Source organism: Zalophus californianus, chromosome 6 (genome assembly GCF_009762305.2).
Source record: "Zalophus californianus isolate mZalCal1 chromosome 6, mZalCal1.pri.v2, whole genome shotgun sequence".
In the NCBI taxonomy this organism is placed as follows: domain Eukaryota; kingdom Metazoa; phylum Chordata; class Mammalia; order Carnivora; family Otariidae; genus Zalophus; species Zalophus californianus.
Window position 1 is genome coordinate 108,728,559 of NC_045600.1, and position 19,516 is coordinate 108,748,074.

Genomic DNA, 19,516 nt, shown 5'->3' on the forward strand with positions numbered 1-19,516 from the left:
GGAAGAAATCGCAAACCCCTTGGCATGGTGCCTGTGATCACATACGTGTTCTAGATCCTGGGTCACTTTCCTATATCTGATAGTGTCCCACGAGCCCGGTACCGCACCAGTGGTTTGTCATTGAATGATCTGAATGTGCCATGCTCCTACACGCCTCTGAGCCTGTGTTCCACTTTCTGCTCTGTTTGGAGAGGTCGTTAATAACAATAGCTAATGTTCATCAGGCACTTTCCTTGTACCAGGCACTGTACGAAATGCTGTACGTGGATTATCTCATTTAATCCTTATAAATTCCCCATGAAGAGTATCCTCCCCGCCTCCTCCCACAGTGTCGCCCCCGGTCTAGGCCCCAGGTTTGGGGAAAGATGCTAGAAAAGCAGATATGGATTCTGGCTTGAGGTCAACACTGGAGTCAGACAAAAATATGAAAGTTTGGAGGCCAGGAGTTTGAACATGAACTGGGGAGATCCAGGTGAGGAATGGGGGTTGGGTGGTCGGGAGGGTGGGAAACCCCACCTCAGCTGACACTGAGGCTCCTCCCCACTCAAGCAAGGGTCTCGGGAGCCTTATGGAATATGGGCCCTTCAGGCTAGCTGCGCCAGTCTCCGGTATGCTCTGGACACCCCAGGTAAGGCAGTGCACGATTTCCTAGACCCTGAAGATTGGAAGCTCCACGATGTCCCTGCTAAGCATTTGTGGGATGAGGGATTATTTACATCTCTGCCAGGGTTGGGAACTTGTGGGACAGGTAGGCTGACAAGTCCCTTCTAAGGTCCCCCAGAGCACCCTCCCCAGGGCCAAGCCTGACCCTTTTCTGAAGATTGGGAAAAACACCCAATTCTCTACTCCAGCTGCTTCCACCTCACCCCCTCCAAGCCCTCCCCTCTCAGACAATGCAGCATAATTCCCCTGAAAATGTGTTTTCACAAAACAAAAGCCAGGAAGGGGAGGGATGTCTTCTGAGTGCTTGGCAACAGCAGCCTAGGGCTGGCTCACCCAGCAACACAGAGGCCTCTGGGAATAGAACTCACAGACACTGGGCTCCCTCCCCTGCTGGGAGAACATCTGCAGCAGGAGGAGCAAAACACATGTGAATCCAGCCACCCCCACCTCCGTCTGTGATGACACAGTCATCTGATGAATGACTGTCTCCAGTCTTCACCCCTGGAGCGTAAGCTGCACAAAGGCAGGGTCTTATGCCTGCTTTCTTCACTTTGGCCCTTGCACAGGGCCTAGCATACAGTAGGGCTCAGTAAGTGTTTGTGGAAGGGAGGGAGAGAGGGAAGGGAGGGAGGAGGGAGGAAGGAAGGAGGAGGGGGAGAAGGAGGGAGGGAGGAAGAAGGGAGGGAGGGAGAGGGAGGAGGGGGGAGGGAGAGGGAGGAAGGGGAGAGAGGGGAAGGAAGGGGGGAGAGAGGGAGGAGGGGGGAAGAGAGGGAGGGAGGGAGGAAGGAGGAGGGAGGGAGGGAGGGAGGAGGGTGGAGGGAGGTAGGCAGGCCTAAGAGAGATCCTGGGCCCCCTGAGAGGAGAGGCTGTGATTTCCCCGTTACCCCCGCCCCTTTTCCCAGAGCCCCGCCCACCAGCCTCCAAGCTCTCTGTGCTGCACCAGGAACGGAACAGGTGGGAACTGGGAACACCTTGGTAAACTGCCCTCTCGGCTCACCTAGTAAGAAGCTGCGTGGCTTAGGCGGAAGCACAGAGACTTCAGAGTCTGGCAGGCCTGGGTAGGAATTCCAGCCTAGTGACCTTGGGCAAGTTATTTATCCCCAGTGGCAGACTGGAGGTGCTCATTGTACCACGCGAGCTGCTAGTAAGGAAACGTGCCTGGCAAATGGGAGATGCTCAAGAAGTGGTGCTGTTACTGTTTACATCGCATTGTGAACTTCATTCATTCAACACACACGAATGAGCACCCCCAGGCCCTCCCCTCCCAGAGCTTCTTCTCAGAAAGTTCCACCATCCCTTATTTTCTCCTGGGCCAGCACACAGCACCACCTGTGCTCAGGACCAGGCATCTGGGGACGAAGAAGATAGAATCCTGTACAGTGGGGGGACACATCTCTCCCCAAGACCTTCTGGCCCCCTGGTTTTTCCTTCTCATCTCCTTCTCTAATCCCCTTGGGCTCCCATGCCTCCTGGGCTCAGGGCTGATCTCTCTGGAAGGGGGCTCCTTCCAGGCTGCCTGAGCCTGGGAGCTCCTGCTGTCCTTCCCATCTCCTCCGCCCAGTAGACGCTCACCACTTGTGCAGACCCAAAAGGAGGGGAGAGGTCTAACTCTTCCCCTGGACCCTCTCCCCTACAGTGGAAATTCCAGCTCTTTGCTGCTGGCTCTTCCATGACTCCTCTTTTGTATGTCAGCTTCTCCCAGCTGAAACAAGACTGGTAGGAGGAAGGGAAATGCAGCCTCACCGAGGAGGCCTCCTTTCTGGAAGGGCTTTCCAGGCCCAGAGAGGGGAGAAAGAAATTTGGTACCACTCAGGTGTTGCTGATGCTGGGCCTCACCCCTCCTCCTCCCCCTCCTTCCCCGCACCCCATCCCCTTACCCCTCTCTTGGGAATATTTGACTCTCAAGGGACATGGGGAGGGACACCCGGGTGAATCGGTTAAGCGTCTGGCTTCGGCTCAGGTCATGATCCCAGGGTCCTGGGATTGAGCCCTGCATTGGGCTCCCTAGTCCGCAGGGAGCCTGCTTCTCCCTCTGCCTGCCGCTCCCCCTGCTGTGCTCTCTCTCTCTCTGACAAATAAACAGAATCTTCAAAAAAAAAAAAAAAGGGACATGGGGATCTGACAGAAGACTTATGTACAGACTATATAAAGAGCTCCTATGAATCAATAAGGCAAAAAACCCCAAAAAACCCCAAACCAGTAACTGTATAAGCAAAAGACTTAGAACAGCCATTTCACAAAGGAGGGTGTCCAAATGGCCAATAAGCATGAAAAGATGCTCGACCTCATTAGCCATCAAGGAAACTGAAATGACAACTATACGCCACAGTGGAAATTAAAAAGACAGGTAATATCAAGTTTTGGTGAGGATGTGGAGTAACGGGAACCCTCACACCCTGCTGGGGCAAGAGTAAGGCACTATAGCCCCTTTGGAAAACAGTTCATGAGTGTCACTAAGGATGAACATACTCATACCTACCCCCGAAATCCTGAGCCTGGGTGTATACCTAACAGAAATCTGTTCATAAAACACGAGAGTCAGGGACACTAATGTCCACCGTAGAGTTATTTGTAATAGTCACAAACTGGAAACTACCCAAATACTCCAGGCAGTGAATGAGTAAACGAAGTATGGCAATGTAGACCTGGGGAATGTGAGCAGCAGGGGGGATGAACCAGCTACTGGCACCGGCAACACCATGGATCTCACACACGTAACAGTGCCTGCAAGAAGCCAGCCACGTAAGAGCACATGTGATTCCGTTAATTTCAAGTTCAAGAACAAGCAAACTTGAAATCTACCTCCGGTGTTGGAAGCCGGGACAGTGGTGGCCTTTGGGAAGGAGAGAGGCACAAAGGGACTCCGGCGGGGCCGGACAACACATTACAGGCCACGTTCACTTCGCAAGGATTTGAGTTGTCCATCATTTGGTACGTTCTGCACCTTTCTGTATGCATGTGTTCCTTCAACAGAAAAGAAGGTTACTGGACAAAGAGGCGGGTGGAGGAAAGAAGGATGCAAAGACAACATTCGGGCCAAAGGCTGGGCAGCAGACTCAGATGGAGGTGAGTGGTGTTAGCAGCAGATCATGGGTTAGGGAGGCCCCCGGAATCCACAGCAATGGGAGGGGGGGCGAGGGAGAGGTCACCGTGCAGCTGGGCAGCCGCAGCTGACCTCTCGGGGAAGTCCTGGAGCTAGGGCAGCCCCTCAGAGTTGTCCTGACTGGGGCTGCAACGGCCTGACCCTTAAACGCCCGTGGCCTTAGGCTGCGGGGGAAGGGGTGGGAGCTGGGGAGCGGCTCCCCTCTCCTGCCCAAGGCAGCCCTGCAGCAGCTGACTGCTGAAGGCCACCTGCCACAGCCCTTCCAGCAGATCTGGGAAGGGGCATGGGGGCAGCCACACAGGCTGCCCACCACCTGAGTGAAAACAGTGTTATGGCCTAGAAAGGTTTTCCTGAGGCCCCTCAGCCCAGCACTCCTGGTGAAATTCTCCCAGAGGCACTCATGACTCACAGACCTGCCTGGCATTTCAGCCTGTGGCCAGCTTCCCACACAGACCAAGAGACCTGGAGGCACCCTCCACATCTCAGCAAAATCCTCTCCTCGGCCTGCACGCCCTCCCCTGGGCCTCACTGGGTGAAATCCAGCTAGCCTTTATGACTCAGGAGTCACCTCTTCCAGGAAGCTCTCCCCAATCCTGTACCTTTCCTAGGAAGAGTGGCCCTTACTCTTCTGAGCCCCCTTCAAGCACCATAGCACCCCGCCTTTTATAAATCTCTCATTGCACTATTTGTTTATCTGCCCGTGTCTGCTACCGGTAGGAGCCATTTTGATGGGGAGATGCCTTATTGATCCACTGTACAAATGGATGGCTACCATTTGTTGCATTCTTCTGGGGAGCCTGGCACCGTGCTGTTCATTTGTGCCTGCATTTACATAACTCTAACAACTCTGTGAGGTGAGAGTGGCTACCTTTTAAAATGGGGGGAGCCCTTGCCCACCATCGCACCATCACTAAATACCAGAAAAAGTACCCAGATGGGAGTCAGTGTGAAGCCTTGGAGTCTTCTGGAAATGTTGTTCAGGGAGGGAAGGGAAGCCAAGGGGAGGGGAGGGGAGGGGCGGGGAGGAGACAGGAAAGAGGAGGACAGGAAGGAAGGAGGGAGCGCTCCTCTGTTCAGTCCCCACTGGCAGGCTCTTGCACACAGGCGAGGGGACCTGCTGGGTGGGAGCGGCAGCTCTCTCCCTCCACCAGCCCTGCCCATCACTCTGTTCCCAGAAGGCCCTTATCCTGGCCTGGGGAAAAGGCAGTTGTGCAATCAAAGCCTGTCTATAGGGGAAGGTCCCTGGGCCAGGGCTGGAGCAGGAGCAGGGTTAGTTTACAATTTTAACCCTGATGTTTGCCTTCTTTATTCCACCCCCAGTGCTCCCTTTGAAGAACTGCCTTGGGGTTCATGTGGCAGCATCAAATGGGGATGGAAGATGCAGCTCAGGTTAGCAGTGGGAGCCTGTAAAACTTGAGTCCCTGGGGACGCCTGGCATACAGAATCCTGCCCTGAGCCCAGAGCACAACGGACTTCACAGGTACAGTCACGCTGACGTGCCTGAGAGCACAGAGAAGTCACACACGCGGTCCCTTGCGTGCATGGCCCCAGCGCGCATCCGGAGAGCAGGCTCACGTGCACGTGTTGGCAGGCATGCATACCCCCGGCAGGTATGTCAACAGACACACACAAACACAAACACCCCAGAGACACGCCCAGAGGGTTCTGGCAAAGAACATAATTTAGTCCTCAGCTTTTTGCCACCGGGGCTCTCTTGGTTCCATCTCTGAATGTGGCACCTGACTGTCCCTCTTCCCCACCTACCACAGCCCTAGTTCCCTTGAGTCCCTGCCTGGGCCACTGGACAGCAGCAACGGTGTCCCGGCTGGATCCCCACCCTCTTCTATTCTGGCCCACTCTGGTTCATTGGACACACAAGAGCAGGGGGTGTCTGGGCATCAGGCGGATCTGATCACATCACTGCTTTAAAACCCCTCCGAGGCCTCCCCTTTCCCACCAGCCGTAGTTCAAATCATCGGGCATCCCACATCAGGCCCTTTGCGATCTGCCTTTCGCCCCTGGCATGAGCTGGCGCCCCAGCTGAGGGGCTCCTGCGGGAAGCTGCCCCGCATGCACCGTGCTGCACCCTGGCGCCCGCGCCCCGCGCCCCACGCACCGTGCCCTCCTCCCGGCTTCCCTCGGTTCCGTTGCTGGACCACCACTCGGCCACCCTCCCAGGCCCAGGTCAGCCACATCTGCCCACTTCACCCTGCCGTTCAAGGCACCGCCACCGTCCTGCCCCACTGCTTTCACAGGCCTTTTCCTTGGCCTCACCAGCGTCACCGTCATCTGCGTGCGCCTGGGCTTCTCCCGCGCAACTCCAAGCATGGCCGGTACCCTGCCCCAAATGTACGGGGTGCTCAGCGAGTTTCTGGGTGGGAGCGAGCGAGGGAATTGGCCTGTGAGCGGGTCCGATCACCCTAGCTGGGGGATCACCCTGGCTAGGTGATCTCGGGCATGCGCGGTGGCTCCGCCCCCAGCCGGTGAAAAGAGTGTGCTGAGGGCGCCTGGCCGTCCACCGTGCGGCTCTCGGGCCGTATGGAGAGAAGTAGGCTGAGCGGCTAACGCGGGGTGGGCGCTCCATAAATAATAGCCGAGCTTGCTGTGGCCAGTTTCTATTTTTATTTCCGCCGAGTCCTTCCCACGACTGTTTTCTGATCCTCGTCCCCCTCACTGCCCCCTCAGTTGAGTGCGGGCTCCCAGAACTGACTCACTTGATGGCTCGCGGCGGGATGGATCAACGACATGGCTTCTTAAGGCTTGTGTGCAGTCTGAGACTTCGGAGCCCAGTGCGGCTCCTCCTCCGGACCAGCCTCCCCTGAGACTGAAGCTGAGAGCTGCCTGGAGTCCCCATCCTCCTCCCGTCTCCCCAAGCTGAACAGCTGCTCTGTTCCGAGTCCTGTGAACTGAGCCGAGCTGGGACCCAGGGCGATGGGAACAGCTGGGCCTTTTTGCTCCAAAAGGCTCAAAAGCTGCGGGCGCCCCCCAGGACGCTGCACATGTGGCTGGGGTTCCCATAGCAACCTGTGTGGGGACCCGCTGCAGCCACTTCACTCCATCTCCTCCCGGACTTGCCTGAGAGGTCAGGCAGAGCACCGGAGGGATGGGGCCGCCCGGCGCTTTCACAGGCACACGCCTCCCCGTCTGGTGGGGACCCGGCTATTATTGTCCTCATTTTACTGGCGAGGAAATCGAGGCCCAAAGGCATGGGCTTCCAGCCCCAGGCTCCCCAGCTGCAACCAAGAGCACTGGTCTGCAGCCATATCCGCTTGTACTGGGGCAGCCAGCCACGGTCAGCCCCGGGCGGGATCTCTGGCTGCAAGCAACCGAGACCAAGCCCCAGGGTGGTAAACAAGAAGGGATGTACAGAAGGATGGTGGAGCAGCTCCAGGAAGAAAGGACAAGTGAGACACATGACTGGAAAGGACACGGACAGGGGGGCTTTGAGGGCCTGGGAGCAGGAAGGAATGGACAGTCATTTCATCAGAATGAACAGACTTCGGTTTTAAAACCTTCCTGTCACTCCATTTGGGGCTCAGGTCCAGGAGGGCCTGGGGCCAGAGGCATCTGTTGGCTGGGGGAGGGCGGAGCTGTGAGTGACAGTCCTACCAAGGCCGCAGCTAATGGGGGAGGGAGTGGTCTCCAAATAAAACTTGGGATGTTGTTTTTGGAAGAAAGGGGAATGAACGCTAGGCAGGCCAAACCCAAGCTCACCTGGGCACCATGCTGCGATGGGCACCCAGGGTGGGAGATTTTCTATGGGGAATGAGGAGGGAAATGTAGATGCATGGGGGGGTGCTTCCTAGCAAAGCGAGAGCCAGCAGTGGTGGGGAGATGGACACCCAGAAGAAGGAAGGGGTAAGGTGGTCTCATGTCCATTTTCATAGGAACAAAATGCACCCATGTCCACACTGTTAACTGACCTTCCTTCTGCACCCCAACACACACACCCACAGACACACCCACACACATTCCTTTTCTCTTTAGCTTTTTACCCAATACTTAATTCTCAGGATCACAGGGAATTATTTAGCATTAGCCTTGGTTGGTAGAAAGAGCCCTGGTCACCTTCTAATAGTCTCTATGATTTCCTTATTATGTTCACTGCTTATTGCCTGCCTCTCCTGTCCCTTCTAGAATGTAAGATCCAGGAGGGCAGAGATTCTCCTGTTTGTTCACTGCCGTATGCCCCACGCCTAAGAGAGCGCCTGGCACGTAGTAGGTGCTCAATAAACATTTGCTGAATGAGTGAGGAAGTACCAAGCACTCTGATAGGCATTTGGGATATAACAGTGGACTAAAAGAAGGATCCTGATCTCATGGAGCTATAGTCTAGTGAGCTCCAAACCACCACAAAAATACATAGCAAAAGAACAAAATGAAAATAATGTAAATTATAATACATATAATTCAAAGGAAACAAGTGTTTTTTAAAAAAGAACTAAGATGGTGGGAAATTACTTAAGACATGGCAGCCACAGGACAGAAGTCCTCTCTTAAGCAACGGAGATTTAAACAGAGATCTAAACGGTAGGAAGGGGCTGACCATGAAAAGTGTGAAGGCAAATTCTTCTAAGAAGAGGAAAGAATATGTGCAAAGGCCCTGAGGCTGGAAAGAGCTCAGTATGTTGGGGGAACTGGAATGACAAGACCAGTGCTAGAGCTCAGTAGCCAAGGGCCAAAGGATACAGGTTGAGAACGGAGAGTGTGCCAGGCCCCACCCCACCCCCACCGGCCTGCCAGGTCTTGTAAGCCATGGGGTAGAGCCTGGATTGCTTTCTGGGTAAAGTAGGAAGCTGTTAAAGGGTTTTAAACATTAATGCTTGACCCCGTTTATGATTCAAGCTGATCACTCTGCTCTGGCTGCCGGGTAGAGAACGCACTAAATCAGGGCGCAGTGGACCCGTCAGTAGGCAACTGTGGCAGTCCAGACGGAGCGCGGGTGGCCAAAGTCAGGAGACAAGGAGACACCTTCAGGCCACCTCTCAGTTAAATCAGGTGCTACAGTCAGGTTGGATGATATCACCTTCTAGGGGCCATAAAGGTACCTCCCCCCTCCCCCTAGTCTACTCCCAGTCCATGGGTGATGGATGGACCTACAGATGATCTGGCTGGGCCCCGTGCCTAAGTGACGGGTGACAGATGGGGTTGGAACAGAATGCTCTGAGCCATGTGGCCAATGCACTGCTCTGAGGAGGACTTTGGAGCCAGGAGTTAATTTAAAGAAAGGAGTGGGGGAGCTCAATATCGCTTCCTCCACTGCTCAATTAGTGGAGAGGGCTGTAGGGAGCTTGAGTTTTAAAGATCCCCTTAATCATCTTCTGTCGGCCTGGCAGTGTGCAGGAGTGTGACAGGGATAATTGCACCTACCCATTAACAAATGCAATTAAGGCTCTGGGGCCTCCAGCACCCCCTTCTCCAATTAAACAGCAGATAAGGGGCCCATGGGGGTGGCCTTTGAGATGAATCACTTGAAGCTGAAAACTTGGAGGCCCGAAGTCTGGACAGAGAGGCGGTTAGAGTCGATAAAATCATGATGGGAAAAGAGAGACTCTTATCCACTCCCAGCCTGCTCCAGCTTGAGGCCCTCCAGGCAGTGGGAGAGCTATTCCTCAGGACAAATTAGAAATTCTGCTTTACACATGGGAGAGCCAATATTTGGGTTCCACCGACCAGTGCCCCCAGCCAGCCGCTTCTTCTCACAGAGTGCCTAGATGCAGGTGAACTCCTAGGTAATTCCTGTGGCGAGAAACGAGGCTGTCTGGTGTGTGGGCAGGGAGGGTGTGGGGAGGGCGTGCTCCTCTCCTGTGAAGGGGAGGGGTGGCAGGGAGGGAACTTCCCTCCTTGGGCAGCTCCAGTAGGCCAGGCCTATGCTCCCTCCTTCCCTACGGACCATATCCTTTCTTTTAATCCAAATCCCAACAGCTTCAGAGGAGGGACACAATCTCTGTTATAGAAGATGGAATAGAAGCTTGGGGAATTTAAATGCTTTGTGGAGGGTCCCAGGATTGGTGGCGGTAGAGCCAGGATTTGATCGCTGGCCTATCTGATGCCCCGGTCTTCCCTCACTCCGCTAGGCACAGTGGCCTCTTCGAGATCATCACTGCCAAGATCTTGCCCCTGTGGCCCATGGGGGAGGGGGCTGGTGAGCTCAGGGGAACATTTCAAATGTTATTCCCAACTCTCTCCCCTCCCTCCTTCCCACTGCTCCTAGCTGCATCTCGAAACTTCAGAAAGGAGCCTCTGTGGTTTCCGACATGGCCAGAGGTAGGAATTGACAGGCTGGTGATTCCTGAGGTGCCGAGCACCATGCTCTCCTCCGGCTAAGAACAGAAATCCCTCCTCCCTTCCCTGCCTCTCCCTGGGCTCTTTATATGTCTCATCCATTACGAATGCTAGGAATCATTATGCATGTGCTGATTATCACTTTCACTTAGCATCCCCACCGAAGCTCCGGGTGCCAAAGTGCATAACTGGGGAGCTGTACAATTTGTTTGCAAAGAGAAGACCCGGCTCCACCTGCTCATCCCAGAGCGCACAGGTCCCCCATGCAGAGGCCCCGACAAGGACCAGGAGACCCAGCCACAGCCTGCGGCCGGTCCGGGGACACAGCCACCCCGGGCAAGAGCTGAAGCAAACTCTGCTTCCCCCCCAAGAAGCCCAGGGGGTGAGTAATGTTTCCCCAAGTCCACCATCTTATTGCCCTGTGAACTCTGCTTTAGGTTTACGGTTTGGTTCTGTTTTGTTTTTGTTTTTTTTCCCCTCTGTGGCTTCACTGAGGAGTGGGCTCTAGAGAGCAACAAATGTTGTGGGTTAAAACTGTATTAACAGGGGAAACACTGCTTCCTTTGAGGCCCTCCTAAACTAACACCAGAATACCCGCTGTTTCCTGTGGCCTAGATTCTTCTCTCCCACGTCTGCCTTATCCACTCCCAACTCCATAAAAGGTCCCATGAGATGGGGAGACAAGGGAGCAAGGGGTGACCGGTGGTCGCATGGCCCGATGAGAAACCTGAGGCCTGCCCTCACCAGCACCCAGGGCCTACTTTGCTGCCCGACTCGTGCGCCCTCAAGCCCCAGGACATTGCTGGGAGTTTAGAATGGCAGTCGAGTTCTCTCTCCTCGCCTCCCCCAAACATTTACCAAACATCTGCTGTGAGTCTGGCCCAGGTCCAGGGGCTGGTGACCAAGTGATAAATAAGCCCGGTCCCTGTCTGTGGGAGAGACACTCAGGTAAGGAACACATAATAACAAACACGATGTGAGGAGTTTCTCAGGAGAAGCAGGGGCAAAGTCCTCCCTCTGGGAGCATGGAGGAGGGGATAATTGATTCTGCTCCGGGAAGCAGGAGTTGGCCTTCAGTGGCATGGCTGGCTGGGGCGGGGGAGTTGCAAGGCAAGAAAGGCGCAAGAAACATGGCAGGGCTGGTGCTACCTGGCCCCTGCTGCCTCCACAGCCCCTGAACAGAGCCAGCCCCAAAGTGGAGGAAAGGCACAGGCCTCCCAGATGGCAGCCCCAGAGCTGGGTGGGAGCACCAAAGGGCTCGGGCACGCCCCCTCCTCCTGCTCTAGATAAGTTGGAGTGGAGGCAGGGAGGCTGCAGACACCGGCTCGGGGGCCAGACTCCAGATTCAGGGAGAGCCCTCGGCCCACGCACCTGGAGTGTCCACCTGCCTAGGAAATAGTCTGGCCAAGATTTCTCTACGCCGGAGTGAACACACACAGGCGCATTCATCCCTCTGCCCCCCACCCCCAGGGCTGCGGGCCTGGCTCCCCGGATCCCCTCACTGCGTCCTGCCTCCACTTCCGTGAGCAGGTTCCCCTTCACACCAAGCTGAGCATCACCAGTCGCCCGATGCCAAACAGATGGCGGGAAGAGCGCTCGCTCTGAGGGGGATGGGCCGCAAGGTCACCGCTGACACGTGAGGGCTGGCCTGCAAGGCAGTGAAAAATTAATGAATGGCTTCCCCCTCATCCCGGTGCTCAGTCGGGGCCGTTTCCTGCCCAGCTGCCCATGCTCAGCTGCCGCGAGGTTCAGTTTGGGGCTGGGCAGCAGGATCCACCAGGTTACTCTCCTCACACCCACCTGCACCTTTTCCTTCTCTGCCCTGGCTTTTCACTTCCTGAACTGGACACCTTCTTCCCTCTTCCTTCCCCCCTGCTGGGTCTTCTCTTTCCTTTGCCCCTGGCAGGGGTGGGGGGAGGACAGAGGATGGCAGGTGCATGGAGGGCGTGGATGCGGGGAGACACCACATTGGCGCCCCGATGTTCAGAAGCTGGCTTGACCCGCAGAGCCAAGCCAGGTTAAGCTCCTATTAGATAAAAATGATTCCACAGAATGTCAACCTCAGACAAGTTTACTCTGAGACCAAGATGTAATGAAACAAAGCAAGGCCACCCCATAATTTTGTTAAAGCTCAGACAAAACAAGATCACTCCGCCACCCACCGACTCCCAGATGTGTGACTGCTACCTCTTCACCAATTTCAACTGTGTCTTTCTTCCAGTCTCCCCTCCCGCTAGAGGATATGTATCGAGATACTCCTAGCATTGCCCCACTTTCTGAAGCCATCCAATCTAGAGCAACCCCCACTTCCCGAGACCCCACTCCCAAGTCACCCCGCAAAGCCCAGGTGCATTCGCTTGTTTAACTACAGATGTGTTCCTGGTGCTCTTTGGCTGGAGACCGTTGACAGAATTGGAACTTCCACTAAGACTGGGCTGAAACCCTCACCACCTTGGACCAGGACCCTCACTCAACTTGGTAACTGTGCACACATCTTTTAGGGGGTGGGCACTAGCTCCTGGTATTTTTTTCTTAAGCTCCCTAGGTGATTAGAATGTGCATCCTGGGTTTTGAGGGATGGGGTGACAAGTCACTTCAGGAGGTCACAGAGGGGTCCAAAGGGAATGCCTGTAAAACACTGAGCACTTGTCCCTGCCCATGGTACTCAGTTACTGTGAACTGTCATTTCTTTGCTGCAGGGCTTCTTCATTTTTCTGTCCCTCTCAGGAAACGTCCGTTGGATGTGCATCAGTGCTGCTGACGGGAGGATGTGAATCACATCAAATGTAATACATCTCAAATCATGATGCCATCTTTCTCCCCAAACCATCTTTTCCTTTGCTGTAGTGCTCTCCCAGTCACTAAGGGTGGAGTCCGGAGTTGGAGGCTCAGACTCATCCCAATGCCCCGTGTCCGCTCTCCACACAGGATCTCTTGGCACCCCTTCCTTTCTGATCTCACTGACACCCCCACTTCAGACCCCAAAGACCCCACGGTGGCTTGGGCTCTCAGGCTTCCCTCTGGTCTTCTTCTCTATGCAGTTCCTAATGTCCAAGACAGCTCTTTCTGGAGCTTGGCTTGACCGTAACACCCTCAGCTCAGACAGCCTGCGTGGATCTTCATCCTCTCCTAACGAAATCATCTCTACATTCAAGGCCTTCCATAAGCCAGCCCCGCCTCACACATGGATCACACTCAAGTGTTCTCATTAGCCCCACGGACATTCTTCGTGCCTTCAGGTCACTGTACTTTGCTCATGCTGATCCTACTGCCTAAAACACCCTTCCCACCATTACAGCTATATAAATCCTACTTATTTAAATTCCAGCTCAAATGCTACTTCCTCCATCCCTGCTCACCCCAGCGAAAAGGGCCTCCTACCCCTTTATAATCTCTTAAGACCATCTTCTTTTTTTGATGCACTTGTGACCCTTTATCAAACACTGATCTGAATTGTGATTATTTTTATTCACCCTCCGTCTATTTGTCATGGGAGGCACTTCAGGCCAGAGGGTAAGAACCCAGACTCTGCCATCAGGAAACCCTGGAATTACCATTCTACTTCCTCCTACTGCTAGTTCAGTGACCTTGGACAAGTTTCCTAACTCCTGTGAGCCTCCGTTTCCTCACATGCATAATGGGGGGGAACCTCATAGGGTTATGGTAGGGATTAAATGAGATAGTCACACACTTGGAATGCCTCACACGGAACCTGGCAGAAACCATCATTATTATAATTATAATAACAATGTTAGAATTACTAGGACGAAATCCAGAGGAGGGTGTCTCATCTCCCGTAGGCACACAGGTTACCCAGGGATCTTGTTAAAATCCAACTGTGATTCAGGAGGTCTGGGTGGGACCTGAGCTTCTGCATTTCTAATGAGCTCCCAGGTGGTGCTGATGCTGCTGGTCCAAGGAGCACCCCTGGGGTAGCAAAGTCCTAGAGGGCGGGGCTTGCGCCTTATAGAGCAGCGTCTCTCTCACAGAATCTAGCATGGTTTTCTGCACAGACCAGGGGCATCATCATTTTTTAAAAATGAATGCATCCTCATGGCGGTGTAGGAATGATATTGCACAAAGCCTTCCTTACTCAGAAGATCACGCACACACCCACCCCACACCAGCTAATCTAACCCTGGGTAGGACTGAGATTTCCCAGGGGCCCACCTGCTGTGTTTCAGAAATCAGTGCTCTGAGACAGAACCGGCTGTGCCCTAACCTGATAGCCCTGATTAATTCCATCCCTTTGTTTGCTTCATTATCGTGATTAGGTTCTGCCCGTAGCATAGCAACGGCTAATTGTAGGCTGGTTGCAGAGTGCATAATTCTCGCTATTAAAATTTTATCGAGGCTTAATTGTGCTCCTTTTTGCAGCAGCAAAGCTTCAAAGTTTCAGAATAGAGGGGATGTGGTTAGTGGGAGCTGATGATTTTTTTAATCTTAGCAAGCTCTGTAAAGCCCTGCTCGGCAATACTGGTGACCTTGAGATGGTTTCCCGTGGCCAGAAAGAAGCCCATCATTTATTTATTAACCCTCCAGAAGGTCTGCAAACAATCCCCTGTGGCCAGGCAGAAAGCATACTATGGGTCAAATGCCATTACAAAAAGCCCCAAAGGGCAGGCCTCCCAAACAGTTTGGCAGCATGGGCATTTGGGCAGGAGAGCTGCAGTCTGCACGCGGGAGTGGTGCGGCGTTGTAGACAGGTGCATCACTCGGCAGATGCCCCGTGCCACTCAGTGCCCCTCCAAAACCAGTGGACTTTGAAAGGGGTTTTCTAGGAACTGGAGTGCCAAATTGCCCCAACCTGTGCTTAGTGGTGGGTAGAAAGAGATGAACCCACCAGCAGGTACTTTCTGCAAATGGTTTCCAAACATAAGCGATTACTAGCATCACCTAAGGAACCTGTTAGAGCTGCATACTTCCAGGCTCCAGCTCAGACCTACTGATTCAGAGTGGGGGCGGGGAAAGCTGGGAATCAGTCCTCAGGTGGTACTGATGCTGAGCTACTTTGGGAATCACTAACCTGCAGCCATGAGGGACTCTGGAAAATATATAAAAGGCATCAGAACCAACCTCCCTTTGGAGGGAGGGGTTCATTTACTCTGCTTGGCTCAAGTTGGAGCCACAAGGCCAACTGGTATGGGATGGCTCTAACTCAGTGGTTCCCCAGCTGCAGCGTGCATCAGAATGACCTGGGAGGCTTGTTGAAACATAGATTGCTGGGCCCTGCCCCCCAGAGTGCCTGATCCATGATGTCAGGGGTGAGGCTGGAGACTGCATTTTAAAAAAGCTGTGAAAAGGTAAGGCTGGTGATGTTGTTCTAAGGACCACACTTTGAGAACCCCTGCCTTCAATGATTCTCCAAATTTGGACCAAACATGTCTCTTTGAAAGGGACTTAGTTGTGTTTCTTGGTCCTCACGTTATAGAATATTGCTTTATATGGAGACTCTGTCCTCGTGTTGTGGGCATCTATCTGTAATCCAGAAACAGTAATTTTAGTAGTCAAGCTTTGACCTGAGACGTTATGAAGGAGTTGAAGCCAGGGGTCCTGAATCTAAACACAGTTGAATCCAGATTAATCCACTACCACTATTAAGTCAAGCAAGGCTTTTAAAAGGAGGTGGGATTTTTGGCAATGCTTAAACAAAAGGCAAGGCATTGTTTGATGAGCTGTCCTCAGGCTGGGAAAGACTTCAGATAAAGCACAACGACGGAATTACGGTGAGTGAGTGGAAGCTAACCGTGAGCACGTTTTATAAAGAGGAGTTAAATTGGTGGGAGGAGGGATGGTGAAAGAGAGAAAATTCAGAATTAGTTTTAAGCAGGGGTTGCAAATCAAAAACCTTCAGGGCCAGACAGATGAAAGCAATGAGTGAGGCGGAGAAGGCAAGTTAGAGTCTGTGGTTCCAATGTGAACGAGACCACTACGGAGTGGTAGGGGACTCTGGTGCACAGCAGAGCCTTGGACCTTCTAAAAGGGAAGCGTCAACAGCTCTTGCCTCTTGTTGCCATGGAAGCATGTGAGCCCAGAAATTCCTTGCTCTTTCAAATTTTCAAGGGAAGCTAGGAATCTGAATTCTAATATGATTTTTTTTTAAATTGAAGTATAGTGACATATAATGTTAGTTACAGGTTTACGACACAGCGATCCAACACTTTTATATACATCACAAAATGCTCACCATGATAAGTTTGTAGTCACCATCTGTCACCATATGGTATTATTACAATATTATTGTCTGTGTTCCCTAGGATGTACTTTTCATCCCTCTAATTTATTTTATAACTGGAAGTTTGTACCTCTTCATCCCCTTTACCTAGTTTGCCCATTCCTCACCCCCTCCCCTCTGGCAACCACCAGTTTTTTTCCTCTGTATTTGAGTCTATTTTTACTTTTTTGTGTGTTTGAAATTTCCCTACTTTTTTTTTTTTTTTTTAGAGATTTATATATTTATTTTAGGTGGGGGGCAGAGGGAAAGCGAATCTCCAGCAGACTCCCAGCTGAGCACAGAGCTCAACTTAGGGCTTGATCTCACGACCCTGAGATCATGACTTGAGCAGAAATCAAGTCGGATGCTTAACCGTTGACTGAGCCACCCAGGCGCCCCTGAAATTTCTCTACTTTTAAAAACTGAGCTCCAATCAAAACATATCTGTAGGCTATAAGTTTATAACCCTAACCTAAAGGTCCTAATCCTTGGATTCTACGTCACTGGGATGCTTATGTAGGAACTTGGCATATTTTTTTGCTTTTTTGGGGGTGAGGTTCATTGTCAGGAGAGGAAAAGGAAAAGTGGGAAGGAAATTAGGGTAGAATCATGGAAAACACTGTAAAAAGAAATCTACTATTTAGAGGGGACCTGGCAGTTAATACAGTCCCATCCTCTACATAAAGAATGTATTCCTTCTACAACATTCCTGGTGTGGTAGACTATTAATTAGGTGGTGCTGTGACTCTGGGCTTGACCAGTGGGTCATTAGTAAGCATGATGCAAGCAAAGTCTTGATAAGTCCTTGCACATTGAAATGCTCTCCAGCTGCCATGTGGAAAGACCAGTGAGAGAGAAAGGAGCCCCTGGCTTTCACCTGTGCCTGCCAAGATGCCAGGCATGTGAGTGAAGCCATCTTGGGCTTCTTGACCGCAACCACCTGAGACCCCAAGAGAAACCAGCAGAAGAATCGTCCAGCTGAGCCTCATTATTCTGTGTGAAATAACAAAATGGTGGTTGTTTTAAGCCACTAAGTTTTGGAGTACTTTGTTATACAGTGAAAATTAATGGAAACACCTAGTAAGTAGTTGGCCTATGAATCAGATAGGATTCTGTGGTATAACAAAAAAAATATTTGGTCTTTGTCCCTGGTTCCTGGCACAGAGCTCCTAAAACCCTTGGAATCTCTTGAATGATAACATCTTTTGTAGGCTGATGAGATGACTGGTGGCTGCCCCCCACCCAGCTAGCTTCAGGCTGGTCCCAGAAAGACCAAGGCATGATTAGAGGGTTGGAACTTTGAGCCCCATCCCACCTCCAGGTAGGGGAGGGGGCTGGAGATTGAGTTCAATCATGAATGGCCAGTGATTTCAAGCATGCCTAGGATTGAAATCTCCATTAAAAAAAAATCTCTAAACAGATTCAGGTGCTACTGGGTTGAACTCATGGATGTGCTGACAGGGTAGTACCTGGAGAGGGCCTGGAAGCTCCAGATGCACCCCCAGACTTTGCCCTATGCCTCTCTTCCATTTGGCTGTTCCTGAGTTAGATATTTTTTTTTAAGATTTTATTTATTTGACAGAGCACAAACAGGGGGAGTGGGAGTGGAAGAAGCAGGCTCCCCACTGGGCAGGGAGCCCGACGTGGGGCTCGATCCCAGGACCCTGGGATTATGACCTGAGCCAAAGGCAGACGCTCAACTGACTGAGCCACCCAGGTGCCCCCAAGTTCTATTTTTTATAATAAACCAGTAAATACAAGTAAAGTGCCTTCTTGAGTTCTGTGAGAAGTTCTAGAAAATTGTCAAACCTGAGGAGTGGGTAGGAGAACCCCCCCATATATAGCTGGTTGATGAGAAGCGCGGATGGCCCAAGACTCACGGCCGGCATCTGAACTAGGGGCAGTCTGGTGCGACAGAGCCTTGAACCTGTGGTGTCTGATGTTAAATCTGGGTAGAGAGTGTCAGAATCAAATTGAATTGTTGGATACCCAGTTGAGGATTTGAGGACTGTAGAGACCGTGGTTGGCTGGAAGGAATAGAACATCTGATAAACAGTTACTTAAGAGGTTTATCATTCTTATGTAACAAGAAGTCAACCTCTGTTTCTTTTCTTTTCTTTTTTTTTTAAGATTTTATTTTTACGAGAAAGAGAGAGCGAGTGAGCACAAGCGGGCGGAGCAGCAGAGGGAGAGGCAGAAGCAGCCTCCCCGCTGAGCAGGGAGCCCAGTGCAGGACTTCATCCCAGGACCCTAGGATCATGACCTGAGCTGAAGACAGACACTTAACTGAGCCACCCAGGCGCCCATCAACCTCTGTTTCAATGATAAGGACAAGCTGCCCTGGGGGGACTAAGGAAGTGTGACTAACTAGGCACATTCACATCCTGAACAACACTGGGGTTTTAACCAGTAAGGAGGAAGGAGGAATGGGTATGTATTTTGCAGTGTCTGCCACAGCCAGCTTCTGCTAGAGAAAGAAACTTGTGTTGTTCTCACAATTTTTTCCCTCTCTACCAACTTTAGCCATAAAACCGCAGGCCCAGCAGAGCCCATAAGACAGCCAGCACACATTTGCCCCATGCTCAAAGGAAGAAGCCTCTGTCTCAATTTAATGGCTCAGCATTTTGTATTTGTCTGTCTGCTTCTTCCAGGCTCATGTCCTAAAGAAGCTGATCTTGAACTTGATTCAGCCCATTGATATCATCACTCCTGATAAAAGGCCTCAGGGCAATCAATGTGAAATCTGAAGCAATAGAGATGAGCAAACATTTTCAAATGAGCCTACCTTCTGTGAACCATAGCAGACTTCCAGGGTATTTGGTTCAAAGGAAGAGGCCATCCTAGAAGGAGCTAAAAATAAAGCCTGTGGCTCAGAGTTAGCCTGTGGCCATTTCATGGGTTAGAAGCGCCTTGGTGGGAGTGGGAGAGAAGCAATAAAAGGAGATTGAAATTCACTCGTTTTCTTTCTTTTTAGCAACTTCTTGGAGGGGAGGGAATGGAGATGGATGGGACATAGCATCACGGAGCTAGGACTTGGCAATGCGCTTAGAAATAAATTATCCAACCTCTCACCCAATTGCAAATAATAATAGCTAACATTTATTGGGTGTTTACTACACGCCAAACATTATGCAAAATAATTTACTCACACTCTTTAATTTTACCGTCACCGTATCTTTAAAAGGCAGCATGATTTTAATGTCTGTCCTACAGGCCTGGAGTTAACAAACTCATTGAAGGCCGCAGTGACT

General features: G+C 52.0%; 1 long non-coding RNA gene across 1 annotated transcript; it reads left to right on the plus strand.

Moving 5' to 3' along the window:
* Positions 1 to 3,637: 3,637 nt before the first annotated feature.
* On the plus strand, positions 3,638 to 5,381 carry LOC113908594. The gene is made up of 3 exons (XR_003515538.1): positions 3,638 to 3,729; positions 4,484 to 4,620; positions 5,087 to 5,381. It is a non-coding gene; the product is annotated as an uncharacterized LOC113908594 (long non-coding RNA).
* Positions 5,382 to 19,516: the final 14,135 nt, after the last annotated feature.